The following is a 14,871-nucleotide window of genomic DNA, read 5'->3' on the forward strand; positions in this document are numbered from 1 at the left end:
ATGGAAGTGAAACATGGACGATAACTAGTTTGGACAAGAAGAGAATAGAAGCTTTTGAAATGTGGTGCTACAGAAGAATGCTGAAGATAAGGTGGGTAGATCACGTAACTAATGAGGAGGTATTGAATAGGATTGGGGAGAAGAGAAGTTTGTGGCACAACTTGACTAGAAGAAGGGATCGGTTGGTAGGACATGTTTTGAGGCATCAAGGGATCACAAATTTAGCATTGGAGGGCAGTGTGGAGGGTATAAATCGTAGAGGGAGACCAAGAGATGAATACACTAAGCAGATTCAGAAGGATGTAGGTTGCAGTAGATACTGGGAGATGATGAAGCTTGCACAGGATAGAGTAGCATGGAGAGCTGCATCAAACCAGTCTCAGGACTGAAGACCACAACAACAACAACAACTCTTATAATACTCAACATTCTCTCAAAACAGTGGATTTATGGATGTTTTCACTTTAATAGTTAGTCTTTTTACATTTATATGAGAAATTTTAATGCCTGGTGCGATCCAAGAACATGCCTTTGTTGCACCATGGAATATGATTCTTGACAGCTTCTTCGCAAAGCACATCTCAAAATCTTTATGTGTAAAAGGCGATGTCCCGCCTGACTCACTCACTGGCTTATAATCTCCCTGCCCAAATTACTAAGGACAGAAACTTGAAATTTAAAGAGGGTTTTGGCCTTATAAGGGGGTGAAATATTTTTTGAAAAATGTTACTATTAAGGAAATTTTGAAGCCAGACCTATGAACATTGATATTTGATTTTTTGGTAAGCATTTTTGGAAATTTAACCCATATGGGGGTGAAATAATGGAGGAAATGTTTTTGAAGATAAATCATCATTAAAGAACTATATAGTATTTTAAAGCTACATCTATGAAGATTGATATTTGACGTCTGAGGTACAAATAAAAAATACATGTTGGAGTGTTTTTGGAAATTCAACCCCTAAGAGGGTAACATAGGAGATAAATGACTTACGAAATATTTCATTATGAACACATTTACAAAGCTAAATCTATGAAAATTTGCGTTTGGCTTCTCAGTTAGAAATAAAAAATACATGTACCACTGATTTTGGAAATTCAATGCCTATGGGGGTGAAATAGGGGATGAAATTCCTTATGGAAATATTTCATTATGCAAGCATTTTAGAAGTCATATCTATGAAAATTTGTATTTGGCTTCTTTGTTAGAAATTAAAAAAACACACAAGTTGCTGTTTTGGAAATTCAGTCCCTAATGGGGTGAAATAGGGGTGAACTGTTTTATGAAAATATTTCATTGTGAAAGCATTTTTAAAGCTAAATCTATGAAAACTGGTATTCAACTTCTTGGTTAGAAGTGAAAGAAATAAGTGTTTCAATGTTTTTGGAAATTCAATCCCTAAGGAGTGAAATAGGGCCAGACTGATTTACCGACACATTATTGCCCAGCTGAAACTGCTAATGATAGAAACTTGAAATTTGGCAAGGATATGGAGTTTACTGTAGGTATTGCTCATGAAGGAATTGTTTGGAATTTCAAGAGGGGGTGAAATAGGGGATGAACGAATTTTTGAAAATATGTCACTGTTAAGGCAATTTTGAAGATAGAACTACGAAAGTTTGCATTTGGTTTTCATCTAAAAATAAAAAAAAGTATGTTTCAGCATTTTTGGAAATTCAGCCATTAAGGATTTAAGTAGTGGGTGAAAGTTTTTTTTGGAAATAATTCATTATTAAAGAATTGCTTAAGTGTTTTTAGAGCTGCATCAATGAAAATTAGTATTTGACTGCTCGGCTGAAAAAAAGTATGTTTCAATGTTTGGGAAATAGGGGGTGAAAAATTTTATGTAATTATTTCATTATCAAAACATTCTTGAAGCTAAATCTGTGAAAATTAGTATTTAGTTTCTCTGTTAGAAATTTAAGAAAATATGTGTGTGGCTGTTTTTGGAAATTCAAACACTTAGGGACTGAAATAGAAGGTAAAAATTACGAAGAAAATATTTTGTTGAAATTTTAAAAGCTTAATCTATGGAACTGTCGTGTGATGAGGGTCTCCCGCCAGGTAGACCGTTTGCCTGGTGCAAGTCTTTCGATTTGACACCACTTCGGCGACTTGTGCATCAATGGGGATGAAATGATGATGATTTGGACAACACAACACCCAGTCCCTGAGCAGAGAAAATTTCTGCCCCAGCTGGGAATTGAGCCCGGGCCCTTAGGATTGACATTCTGTCACGCTGACCACTCAGCTACCGGTAGCGGACAGCTTAATCTATGAAAATTGGTTTTTCACTTCTTGGTTAGATATAAAGAAATGTGTGTTATGTATGACAGTTCCTATGGAAATATCACCACAAGAGTGCAAAAGGCATGATTAAGAAAATCTTCACACACAGACAGACTCTCTCTCTCTCTCTCTCTCTCTCTCTCTCTCTCTCTCTCTCTCTCTGTCTCTCTCCCTCCCTATCTATCTTTCTCTCACACACATGTACCACACACATCGAACAGCTGTGTAGTGATAAGCCAGTATGAAAAACATTGTTCTTAGGTCATCGCCTTGTAATGTAACACATTTTATAAACCGTGTCAAATCTCTGAATATTACTGAAGAATGATTATTGATAAAAAAAATTTACTGTATCTATTAAACAACTGGCATGTGTTTCTTGATGGTAAATGTATCTATAAATGTTAAACTGTTTTCAGTGAAAAAAAAGCTTAATTGTCAGATGTAGTGACATTTGAGACAGACTGTAGTTTTCTATTCTGCTCTTTTCTTTATCTGCTTTCTTATGACTGCACTGCTGTGAAGATAAAATGAGAATGCTACTAATGATCAATGCTGAAGATGCTGGAATCATTCAATTCTGAGCTGGAATTGTTTAATTCCAATACTAGTTGATTACTAGAGAATGAGAAATTCTTGGACTTGTGCAATTGGCATAGGCACTTGACTTAAACCCAATTAAAATGATTATTGATTAATTTTTTTTCTCTAATATTTTTGCAGTAGTGTAGTATAAGTAAAAATATTACCTACAGGCTATAAAACTATACTTTATTTCAAGAATTACTTTTAAACTTGAGTTTTGTTTTCTTTTTTATTATGAACTACCCCAAGAATTGGTCTCATTAAAAAGGTATAGTTACGTTTACACTCCAATTTATTTCCCCTAATAACTCTTCCCTAACTCTCAAGCAGTTTTTTCAACTTGATTACCCAACCACTTCAGAAGCCATGCTACAAAACACCTTTTCCAGTACAAAGTACCAGTTTAAAGCTTTTCATAAGTGCCACTTATCAATTAGCCTTTAAAATGCACAGATGCCTGGGCATTTATGAATTTTGGGGATTTGCCCAGGCATTTATCCTGGGCATTTGCCCCAACTTATAAATGTCCAGGCATTTGACATCACTAGACAGCATTTCCACATGTGACACATTGCTTAGGATATTCACAAAGTTGACACAATTATCTACAGAGAAAGTTCATGTATTCATAAAGTGTGCTTTTGTTTCTTTCAATGGCACTGAAAGAATTTTGAGTACAAGAGCATTGTGGTTTGATAATACTGAATCAATACTTATTGTTTCTACCTCTGTAGGTCCTACATTTGAAAATTTATTACCTGTGAGACTTAAGCTATTTGTTATTCATGTAGGTTCATAAATGTGGGGTATACATTAAAGACACGTAAGAGATTTAAGAACTGATCTTTCAGGCTACTTTCATTCATAAGATTTGTATTCAAGTTCCCATACACAATTATGGTGGCTGTTTCAGAAAATAGAACATTAACTAATGTTTCTAACTGATTAATAAATATTTTTGAATCTCCAGTAGGTAGTCTGTATATTACAGTGACTGTGACTTTGCCTTGTACTTTGTGCAACTGCATGGCTCCTACTTAAAAATGTTTTTCCACACTCAATGATTTGGCTTCACACCTTCCTTCATAATTGTTGCCTGATTTGACAAAAATACATACACTCCCATTTTTGACATATTGTCTACAGTGCTGACTTGACAACTTAAATGGATGGATGTTAATACTACTCCCTAATGCACATGCAATCAATATCTGCACCACTCATTGCTACTTCTAGTTTTAATGCTGTATTTCTGGTTGCGGTTGTATTTTCATTGTGTAGTGTCATGTTCCAACTTGTGTCCTGGCAGTGTTTCAAGAATCCTTGAGAAGCAGAGGTTGTCTGCCCCTCATGGGTTGTTCACTGGTGTGCAGTGAGTCAATTGCTGCTGCTGTTGGTTCCATTTCTGTTATTGTTCATTATGTTTCTGTTTGAAAAGTTTTTGAAGACACAAATTTTGCTCAAAGTAGTTTAACTTCACTGGCAGTAGATTTTCACTGTTTTCCTAATTTGTTTCCCATCTTCTAGTTTCACATTTGCTCCCAAAGGGAGAAAGTAAAAACATGAAGGTAAAAACAGAAATGTAAAAACATAATATTTTCTTTCATGCCTCCATGAATCTGTTCTTTTTAAGTAAATACTAGCAGTTTTATTTTAAATAAAAGTTTTTTGGCTGCACTATTTATTTATTTGCTCATGGTGATACAAATTGCACAATGAGCTTGCTTCAGCGATTTGACATTATCAGGTGCGCATCTTAGCCGGTATGAGGTGTCCATAGAGCAACTTGGAGTATAAATGTTGGTTATCTTCTTGTTATGATATGATTACATGATTGATACATTTACTTTTTATTTGTGTGATCTCATAAAGTTATTTTTGTCAGCTTTTCTGACAAATTTTCTTATCGTTGCAGCTGAAATCAAGCAATCATATCATAACAAAAAGACAACCATTATTTACACTCCAAGATGCCATATGGACCATGCCATTCCATCTAAGACGTACACTTGATAATGACAAATCACCAAAAAGAGCTCATCGTGTAACTTGTATCACCATGAGTAAGTGAATAAATAGTGCAACAAGAAGCTTGTACTTAAAACAAAATATGTAGTTCTTCAACCTCATGCAAGCTGTTGGCCCACTGGAAGGGAAACTAGCAGTTTTCTTTTTCTGTATGCATTGCCTCTCAAACTGGACAAAGAAATCAGTAGTCTAGAACCCTCAGTTTAAGATTTTAAATGTATGATGTATTTGGTGCTTATATAGCAGCAAAGAAGTGGCAAACAGAGGATGATAATATGGTCAATCATTTTATTCTGTCAATGCTTATGATAATTATAATTTAACTACAGCATTTGGATATAGTCAATTAGATGAATGAATGAACTATAATTTTAATAATTTCTACATCTTTGAGTGCAATAATATTGCATGATGCAAAATTAAATAATTTTTTATGTGACTCAAAGCAAAATGAGTATTAACTGTTCATGAACAAGTTATATCAAGAATTTTTATAATAATTCATATGTGGAGCTATTATGATATAAAATTTTTAACAGCCTGTTGATTGTGTTATGTATTTTTTGTTGTCGATTTAATCATGCAGCACATCAAACAGCTGAAATATTCCAGCATACATGTACATTATACAGGAACTACTGTAGTAATTGGATTCTGTAAAACTCTTTTGAACAGTGTGTGCTCTCCACACATGTCCTACAGTTGCTGTTACATGTGTGTAAAGAACACACTGTCCAAAATACTTCTACAGGATCCAGTTACTACAGTGGTTCCTGTATTAGGTACACATACAAATGGATTATCCTGGACATTCGATATATTGGGGCTCGAAGAAGGTACTACTGAGCTATTGAAACTAGTAGCATAAAAATGCTTTTAAATATAATGGCTGATGATATACACTGAAGAGCCAAAGAAACTGGTACACCTGCCTAATATTGTGTAGGGCCCCGGTGAGCATGCAGAAGTGCTGCAACATGACGTGGTATGGACTCAAGTTATGCCTGAAGTAGTGTTGGAGGTAATTGACACCATGAATCCTGCAACCACTCTGTAGAAATTCTGGACATGTTGGGTGTTGCATTATCCTGCTGGAATTGCCCAAGTCCATCAGAATTCGCTACGCACATGAATGGATGCAGGTGATCAGACAGGATACTTATGTATGTGTCACATATTAGAGTCATATTTAGACATATCAGGGGTCCCATATCACTCCAACTGCACACGTCCCACACCAACTTGAACAGTCCCCTGCTGACACGCAGGGTCCATGGATTCATGTGGTTATCTCCATATCCATACACTTCCATTGGACACTCGATTCAATTTTAAATGAGACTCAGTTGACTAGGCAACATGTTTCCAGCCATCAACATTCCTATGTTGGTGTTCATGGGCCCATGTGAGGCGTAAAGCTATGTGTCATGCAGTCATCAAGGGTACACGAGTGGGCCTTCAGCTCCGAAAGCCCATATCAATGATGTTTCATTGATTGGTTTGCACGCTGATACTTGTTGATGCCCCAGCATCGAAATATGCAGAAATTTGCGGAAGGGTTGTACTTCTCTCACGTTGAACAATTCTCTTCTGTCTTCATTGATCCCGTTCTTGCAGGATCATTTTCCGGCTGCAGCGATGTTGGAGATTTGATGTTTTACTGGTTTTGCAGTATTCACAGTACACTCATGAAATGGACATACAGGAAAATCCCCACTTCATCGCTATCTCAGAAATGGTGTGTCCCATAGCTTGTGCGCCGACTATAACACTACGTTCAAACTCACTTAAATCTTGACAACCTGCCATTGTAACAGCAGTAACCAGTCTAACAACTGTCCTAGATACTTGTTGTCTATATAGGTGTTGTCAACTGCAGTGCTGTATTCTGCCTGTTTAGGTATCTCTATATTTGAATTTGCATGGCTATACCAGTTTCTTTGGTGCTTCAATGTATATTCCCCATATTTGTTTCATAGATCTCAATACAAGTATTGCTTTGGAGAGATGTGGCACAATAATATATTTTTTTATTTTATTTTTTATTTTTATTTGTTTATTCATTTTTTTATTCTTTTATTTTTTTAAATTTTTTTTGAGGGTACAGACATAATTTGACAGCTTAGGGGCCAAGGATCAAGCAGAATCTCACATGACAGGACAAAAAGAGAGTTACTTGGAATACTTCCATACAGAAATTATTTCAAATCTCTTGGTGTAATGACAGTGCCAAGCATGTACATACTGTTTAATATATGCCAGAGAAAATCTGAAAAAATTGAACATGAGATGTGATGTGCATGCACACAGTACAAGAAAGTCACCTGCTCGACTTGCCTTCCACAAGACGTGCTGTAGTCCGTGATAACTATAAGTACTTAAGCATAAAATTTTTCAATAAGTTACTATGCTCAGCTCATACAGTACCACTAAATAAATATAAGAATACATTGCAAACCTGGCTAAAAAACAACAAATTCTATACAACTGAAGAATTCTTAGAAACTAATCATCAAAATATATGTTTTACCTAAGTTATGAAGAAAATGTTTTGATATTATATAAGCTAGTTATTTACTGTGATTCTTTTCTTATGTGTGTATTTAATTATTGTATAAAACATTGTTTTACATAATGCTGAAGAAAAGGTCTTTATTTCCTTTTCTCCCCTTTCTGTAACTATTTGAATATCGTACTGAAACTAAAACCCTCTGTAAACTTTGACGGAGCCAATTGTATGAAAAATACCGAAAGGCTAATAAAAATATTCTATTGTATTCTATTCTATTCTTCTGTGGTGTTTCAGTGTCAGTTGTATGTGTTTAGTTAGAAAGGAATGGAGAAAGCCTAAGAAAGGCTGAACATTGGAGTCAGTCTATGGGGCTTGCTCAAGTAATGTAGTCAAGTAAGTCAATAGCACCCTGGCTTTAAAAGTCTGTCTGGTATAATATATAACCTGCCCACAGCTCATTGTCTAGTAGTTAATGTTACTTCCTCTAGATCACAGGATCACAGGTTTGATTCACAACCAGAGATTTTTTTCGTTTATGGTCTGCATCTTTGTGTTGTCATAATCCTTTCAACTCTTCTTCATAGACATGCAAGTTGCTGAAGTCGCATCAAATAGAAAGACTTGTGCCAGACAGCCAAAAAATCTCATCTGTGATATCCCATCCAAAAATGCCAGACTATCATTTTGTTTATTTTTCTTTTTGAATTAATATAAACATTTTTGTATCAGAAAAGATTTTAATTTTGTGTTAAAATCAATCCCCTTACATGTTTTTAAATAGTTTGGTAGTTTGTCAAACCAAATCAAATGACTGATGTATGTGCTTCAATCAGTCCTCTTTAATTTTGTTGTTTTCCAAAAGTAGCTACATTTTGTTCTGGTTTTGTGCCCATGTACACCACTGCACTTGATAACTTCAGTTGGTTGACCCATAAAAATGTGAGTAATTTAAATGCATTTAAGGAGCATTTTATTAAGCACATTCAAGTCTAAAACCACATAACATCCTGTGAAAATGAAGTGCAGATGACCCCAATAGGCAAGTCATGTAATCCATATGTGAGAGATCCAGCTTCCTAAGCAATCTTTCATTGCCCACATTACAACAAAGACTCCTGAGAAGACTGAGAAACAGATGGGAAGACAACATAAAGAAGATTTGGAAGCTTTGAATGAATGTAAATCAGCTGGGAGGAAACAACAAAGCAGAGAATGCAATGGGGACCGACTGTTGCTGCAGTGCATGGTATGTAAGACCAGTGACTGCTGGATAATAAAGTACTGGTAAGTATTTGTGCTGTACAAACATTTCCCAACAGGACTCTCTATGGCCTTTGCTATGTATGTCTTACTGCTCGTTTCAGTAACAGCAACTTTCTTTTGAACTGAACATTGGCTGCATAGTCCCATAATTCAACCCCATAGTTAAGAAAGGGGTAAATCATTCCATGGTAAACTGTTTTTAGTTTGATGAGGAACTATCTTTGAGAGCTGACTAAGGAGATATAAGCGACTACTGACTTCTCCATATACAAAGTTAGTGTGATTTGTCCATTGTAGATTTTCATTAAAAAACCCGCCTAGAAATTTACAGCTGTCAATTTCTATTGCTGAGAGGTTAAATGCTTTATTTATATTTGTGCGGTCAGAACTGCCTATTTTAAATGACAGGAACTGAGATTTGGTGACATTCACCTTGAGGCCCTGGCCGTAGAAATATTTTGTCAATTCTGTTACCCCACTAGCAGCAAAAGATTCTAACTCCTTATCTTTTCTCCGTAGAATAAGATGTCATCTGCTTAGCTTATAATGTGGGAATTGATTGGTTGAGCAATGTCAATAATATATATGAGGTAAAGAAAGGGACCAATGATAGAGCCCTGGCATACTCCTTGTATTATTTTTTGACTGGTGGATTGAAAGTTTGTAATTTTTTTTATCTATCTTGTATGTCAGTGTAGTGTGTGGCTTAGGATTCAAGAGGTATGTTGCCATAAGATGAATGGATTCCCTATATGGTATCTGTAGAAGTGACTTATAGTTTACTGTAGAAGTGACTTATAGATTTACTGTTAATCTGCTTCCTAAGGTTAGCAAGTTGTTTTAAAAGTATTCTGTGCCTGATAGCACTTTTCAATAAAAACCTGTAGAGAATTAGCTTTATAAGGCAGGTTTAGATCGTGTGTACTCTGCCTGAGCTTTATCAGATTTGGTAGGGTTTCAGTCTCGGATTATGTCCATTTTTGCAATGTTTAGCTGCCATCTCTGTTTCTCTATTAGGCCAGCAATAGTCATAATGTCTCAACAGGGTTGAATACAGATCATTCCATTTGTCACCTCACCCTTTCACCTGGTACACCGAATCCCATTTCTTCTCTTCTAGATTGTATTTAAAGGCATTAATACACATATCAAAAAAAGTTTTGCATCACCCCGGTTCCCAGAACTCCTGAAGATAGACATTGACTGTGGATATTGTATCACAGACACAGTCCCTTCGGCAGTTCAGAGATGTCACTAAATCACCCGAAGATATAAACAACCATGCATGAGCAGTGCCTATTAGATGTAGGGGGCCCGACACCTGATCAGTTCCAGTCATTCCACCAGGAAGGAGGTACACAGCTCATTTTGTCTGTAGTTCAACCATGCCTAGATGGTCAATACCGCAGTTTGATCGCGTCCGCATTGTTACTTTGTGCCAGGAATGGCTCTCAGCAAGGGAAGTGTCCTGACATCTCAGAGTGAACCAAAGCGATGTTGTTCTAACATGGAGAAGATACAGAGAGACAGGAACTGTCGATGACATGCGTCGCTCAGGCTGCCCAAGGGCTACTACTGCAATGGATGACCGCTACCTATGGATTATGGCTCAGAGGAATCCTGACAGCAATGCCACCATGTTGAATAATGCTTTTCTGGCAGCCACAAGACATCTTGTTATGACTCAAACTGTGTGCAATAGGCTGCATGATGTGCAACTTCACTCCCGATGTCCATGGCAAGGTCCATCTTTGCAACCATGCAGCACAGCACAGACGGGCCCAACAACATGCTGAATGGACCGCTCAGGATTGACATCATTTTCTCTTCACCAATGAGTGTCGCATATGCCTTCAAGCAGACAATCGTTGGATACGTGTGTGGAGGCAACCCAGTCAGGCTGAACGCCTTAGACACACTGTCCAGCGAGTGCAACAAGGTGGAGGTTCCCTGCTGTTTTGGGGTGGCATTATGTGGGGCCAACGTACACCACTGGCAGTCATGGAAGGCACCATAATGGCTGTACGATACATGAATGCCATCCTCCAACTTATAGTGCAACCATATCGGCAGCATATTGCTGAGGCATTTGTCTTCATGGACGACAATTCGCACCCCCATCATGCACATCTTGTGAATGACTTCCTTCAGGATAAAGACATCGTTTGACTAGAGTGGTCAGCATGTTCTCCAGACATGAACCCTATCGAACATGCCTGGGATAGATTGAAAAGGGCTGTTTATGGACAATGTGACTCACCAACCACTCTCAGGGATCTACGTCGAATCGCCGTTGAGGAGTGGGACAATCTGGACCAACAGTGCCTTGATGAAGTTGTGGATAGTATGCCATGACAAATACAGGCAAGTATCAAAGCAACAGGACGTGCTACTTGGTATTAGAGGTACGGGTGTGTACAGAAATCTGGACCACCACCTCTGAAGGTCTCGCTGTATGGTGGTACAGCGTGCAGTGGTGATTTTCATGAGTAATAAAAAGATCAGAAATGATGTTTATGTCGATCTCTACTCCAATTTTCTGTACAGGTTCCAGAACTCTCAGAACCGAGGTGATGCTAAACTTTTTTTGATGTGTGTATTTGGCTATTCAGAGTTCATTTCTGCAGAACAACCTTTCTTATTTTTGGTTCATCTGAATTTATGTACTCTATACCTTATCTACAACATCTGTGCTGATTATAGCATAATCTATTCTAGTGGAGAATGTGTCTGATACTCTAGTGTCTGTGCTTACTGTATTTGCAAGACTGTATGAGCTTCATACATCAGTTAGCTTGAGCTTTACTATCTGAATGTTTATCTGTGTTAAAGTCATTGAATAGAGTAAGGTCATTAGGACCAGTCTGGCTAACTACCCTACTAAGTTTATCCATAAAGCACATTACATCTGCATTAAGTGGACAATAAACCCCAATCACTTTATGCATAGCTAACATAAGATCATTATTGTGGAACATAGCTGGATAACTAGTAAAACTATGAACAGTTATTGATATTATATGAGTATGAAGCGAGGAAAAGAGTGATACTATGTTTCTGATTAGACAGACTTAATAACTTTTTGTAGGAGTCTAAATGAAGCATTCTGTTGACAGCATTAGCAAAACAAACAAATCCAAGAGTGAGCCATCACATTGTTCATCTTCTTTCATCAATGTCTAATACTGCAATTATACTGAGGTATTTTATGTTGTGAAAGCAAATATTCATTGCTCAGAAATGTGAATTAAGAATAGCGTGTCCATCCATATGCCTTGTAGACAACTGGTATACAGACACAGCTACAAAAAATAATTATCTCTTATGAATCCAGAATGAGATTTTCACTCTGCAGCGGAGTGTGCGCTGATATGAAACTTCCTGGCAGATTAAAACTGTGTGCCGACCGAGACTCGAACTCGGGACCTTTGCCTTTCGCGGGCAAGTGCTCTACCAACTGAGCTACCGAAGCACGACTCACGACCGGCACTCACAGCTTTACTTCTGCCAGTACCTCGTCTCCTACCTTCCAAACTTTACAGAAGCTCTCCTGCGAACCTTGCAGAACTAGCACTCCTGAAAGAAAGGATATTGCGGAGACATGGCTTAGCCACAGCCTGGGGGATGTTTCCAGAATGAGATTTTCACTCTGCAGCGGAGTGTGCGCTGATATGAAACTTCCTGGCAGATTAAAACTGTGTGCCGACCGAGACTCGAACTCGGGACCTTTGCCTTTCGCGGGCAAGTGCTCTACCAACTGAGCTACCGAAGCACGACTCACGACCGGCACTCACAGCTTTACTTCTGCCAGTACCTCGTCTCCTACCTTCCAAACTTTACAGAAGCTCTCCTGCGAACCTTGCAGAACTAGCACTCCTGAAAGAAAGGATATTGCGGAGACATGGCTTAGCCACAGCCTGGGGGATGTTTCCAGAATGAGATTTTCACTCTGCAGCGGAGTGTGCGCTGATATGAAACTTCCTGGCAGATTAAAACTGTGTGCCGACCGAGACTCGAACTCGGGACCTTTGCCTTTCGCGGGCAAGTGCTCTACCAACTGAGCTACCGAAGCACGACTCACGACCGGCACTCACAGCTTTACTTCTGCCAGTACCTCGTCTCCTACCTTCCAAACTTTACAGAAGCTCTCCTGCGAACCTTGCAGAACTAGCACTCCTGAAAGAAAGGATATTGCAGAGACATGGCTTAGCCACAGCCTGGGGGATGTTTCCAGAATGAGATTTTCACTCTGCAGCGGAGTGTGCGCTGATATGAAACTTCCTGGCAGATTAAAACTGTGTGCCGACCGAGACTCGAACTCGGGACCTTTGCCTTTCGCGGGCAAGTGCTCTACCAACTGAGCTACCGAAGCACGACTCATGACCGGCACTCACAGCTTTACTTCTGCCAGTACCTCGTCTCCTACCTTCCAAACTTTACAGAAGCTCTCCTGCGAACCTTGCAGAACTAGCACTCCTGAAAGAAAGGATATTGCGGAGACATGGCTTAGCCACAGCCTGGGGGATGTTTCCAGAATGAGATTTTCACTCTGCAGCGGAGTGTGCGCTGATATGAAACTTCCTGGCAGATTAAAACTGTGTGCCGACCGAGACTCGAACTCGGGACCTTTGCCTTTCGCGGGCAAGTGCTCTACCAACTGAGCTACCGAAGCACGACTCACGACCGGCACTCACAGCTTTACTTCTGCCAGTACCTCGTCTCCTACCTTCCAAACTTTACAGAAGCTCTCCTGCGAACCTTGCAGAACTAGCAGAACTGCGGTCGTGAGTCGTGCTTCGGTAGCTCAGTTGGTAGAGCACTTGCCCGCGAAAGGCAAAGGTCCCGAGTTCGAGTCTCGGTCGGCACACAGTTTTAATCTGCCAGGAAGTTTCATATCAGCGCACACTCCGCTGCAGAGTGAAAATCTCATTCTGGAAACATCCCCCAGGCTGTGGCTAAGCCATGTCTCCGCAATATCCTTTCTTTCAGGAGTGCTAGTTCTGCAAGGTTCGCAGGAGAGCTTCTGTAAAGTTTGGAAGGTAGGAGACGAGGTACTGGCAGAAGTAAAGCTGTGAGTGCCGGTCGTGAGTCGTGCTTTGGTAGCTCAGTTGGTAGAGCACTTGCCCGCGAAAGGCAAAGGTCCCGAGTTCGAGTCTCGGTCGGCACACAGTTTTAATCTGCCAGGAAGTTTCATATCAGCGCACACTCCGCTGCAGAGTGAAAATCTCATTCTGGAAACATCCCCCAGGCTGTGGCTAAGCCATGTCTCCGCAATATCCTTTCTTTCAGGAGTGCTAGTTCTGCAAGGTTCGCAGGAGAGCTTCTGTAAAGTTTGGAAGGTAGGAGACGAGGTACTGGCAGAAGTAAAGCTGTGAGTGCCGGTCGTGAGTCGTGCTTCGGTAGCTCAGTTGGTAGAGCACTTGCCCGCGAAAGGCAAAGGTCCCGAGTTCGAGTCTCGGTCGGCACACAGTTTTAATCTGCCAGGAAGTTTCATATCAGCGCACACTCCGCTGCAGAGTGAAAATCTCATTCTGGAAACATCCCCCAGGCTGTGGCTAAGCCATGTCTCCGCAATATCCTTTCTTTCAGGAGTGCTAGTTCTGCAAGGTTCGCAGGAGAGCTTCTGTAAAGTTTGGAAGGTAGGAGACGAGGTACTGGCAGAAGTAAAGCTGTGAGTGCCGGTCGTGAGTCGTGCTTCGGTAGCTCAGTTGGTAGAGCACTTGCCCGCGAAAGGCAAAGGTCCCGAGTTCGAGTCTCGGTCGGCACACAGTTTTAATCTGCCAGGAAGTTTCATATCAGCGCACACTCCGCTGCAGAGTGAAAATCTCATTCTGGAAACATCCCCCAGGCTGTGGCTAAGCCATGTCTCCGCAATATCCTTTCTTTCAGGAGTGCTAATTCTGCAAGGTTCGCAGGAGAGCTTCTGTAAAGTTTGGAAGGTAGGAGACGAGGTACTGGCAGAAGTAAAGCTGTGAGTGCCGGTCGTGAGTCGTGCTTCGGTAGCTCAGTTGGTAGAGCACTTGCCCGCGAAAGGCAAAGGTCCCGAGTTCGAGTCTCGGTCGGCACACAGTTTTAATCTGCCAGGAAGTTTCATATCAGCGCACACTCCGCTGCAGAGTGAAAATCTCATTCTGGAAACATCCCCCAGGCTGTGGCTAAGCCATGTCTCCGCAATATCCTTTCTTTCAGGAGT

The 14,871-nt window shown here is 39.8% G+C and overlaps 10 non-coding genes across 10 annotated transcripts; 5 read left to right on the forward strand and 5 right to left on the reverse strand.

The window, feature by feature from the left end:
• Nucleotides 1–12,076: 12,076 nt before the first annotated feature.
• Trnas-cga (transfer RNA serine (anticodon CGA)) lies at nucleotides 12,077–12,152 on the reverse strand. The gene has a single exon. It is a non-coding gene; the product is annotated as a tRNA-Ser (tRNA).
• Nucleotides 12,153–12,376: 224 nt separating this feature from the next.
• Trnas-cga (transfer RNA serine (anticodon CGA)) lies at nucleotides 12,377–12,452 on the reverse strand. Its single transcript has one exon. It is a non-coding gene; the product is annotated as a tRNA-Ser (tRNA).
• A 224-nt stretch (nucleotides 12,453–12,676) lies between these two features.
• On the reverse strand, nucleotides 12,677–12,752 carry Trnas-cga (transfer RNA serine (anticodon CGA)). The gene has a single exon. It is a non-coding gene; the product is annotated as a tRNA-Ser (tRNA).
• A 224-nt stretch (nucleotides 12,753–12,976) lies between these two features.
• Nucleotides 12,977–13,052, reverse strand: Trnas-cga (transfer RNA serine (anticodon CGA)). The gene has a single exon. It is a non-coding gene; the product is annotated as a tRNA-Ser (tRNA).
• A 224-nt stretch (nucleotides 13,053–13,276) lies between these two features.
• Trnas-cga (transfer RNA serine (anticodon CGA)) lies at nucleotides 13,277–13,352 on the reverse strand. The gene has a single exon. It is a non-coding gene; the product is annotated as a tRNA-Ser (tRNA).
• A 117-nt stretch (nucleotides 13,353–13,469) lies between these two features.
• Nucleotides 13,470–13,545, forward strand: Trnas-cga (transfer RNA serine (anticodon CGA)). The gene has a single exon. It is a non-coding gene; the product is annotated as a tRNA-Ser (tRNA).
• Nucleotides 13,546–13,769: 224 nt separating this feature from the next.
• Nucleotides 13,770–13,845, forward strand: Trnas-cga (transfer RNA serine (anticodon CGA)). The gene has a single exon. It is a non-coding gene; the product is annotated as a tRNA-Ser (tRNA).
• Nucleotides 13,846–14,069: 224 nt separating this feature from the next.
• On the forward strand, nucleotides 14,070–14,145 carry Trnas-cga (transfer RNA serine (anticodon CGA)). Its single transcript has one exon. It is a non-coding gene; the product is annotated as a tRNA-Ser (tRNA).
• A 224-nt stretch (nucleotides 14,146–14,369) lies between these two features.
• On the forward strand, nucleotides 14,370–14,445 carry Trnas-cga (transfer RNA serine (anticodon CGA)). The gene has a single exon. It is a non-coding gene; the product is annotated as a tRNA-Ser (tRNA).
• A 224-nt stretch (nucleotides 14,446–14,669) lies between these two features.
• On the forward strand, nucleotides 14,670–14,745 carry Trnas-cga (transfer RNA serine (anticodon CGA)). Its single transcript has one exon. It is a non-coding gene; the product is annotated as a tRNA-Ser (tRNA).
• Nucleotides 14,746–14,871: the final 126 nt, after the last annotated feature.

Source organism: Schistocerca cancellata, chromosome 2 (genome assembly GCF_023864275.1).
Source record: "Schistocerca cancellata isolate TAMUIC-IGC-003103 chromosome 2, iqSchCanc2.1, whole genome shotgun sequence".
Lineage (NCBI taxonomy): Eukaryota > Metazoa > Arthropoda > Insecta > Orthoptera > Acrididae > Schistocerca > Schistocerca cancellata.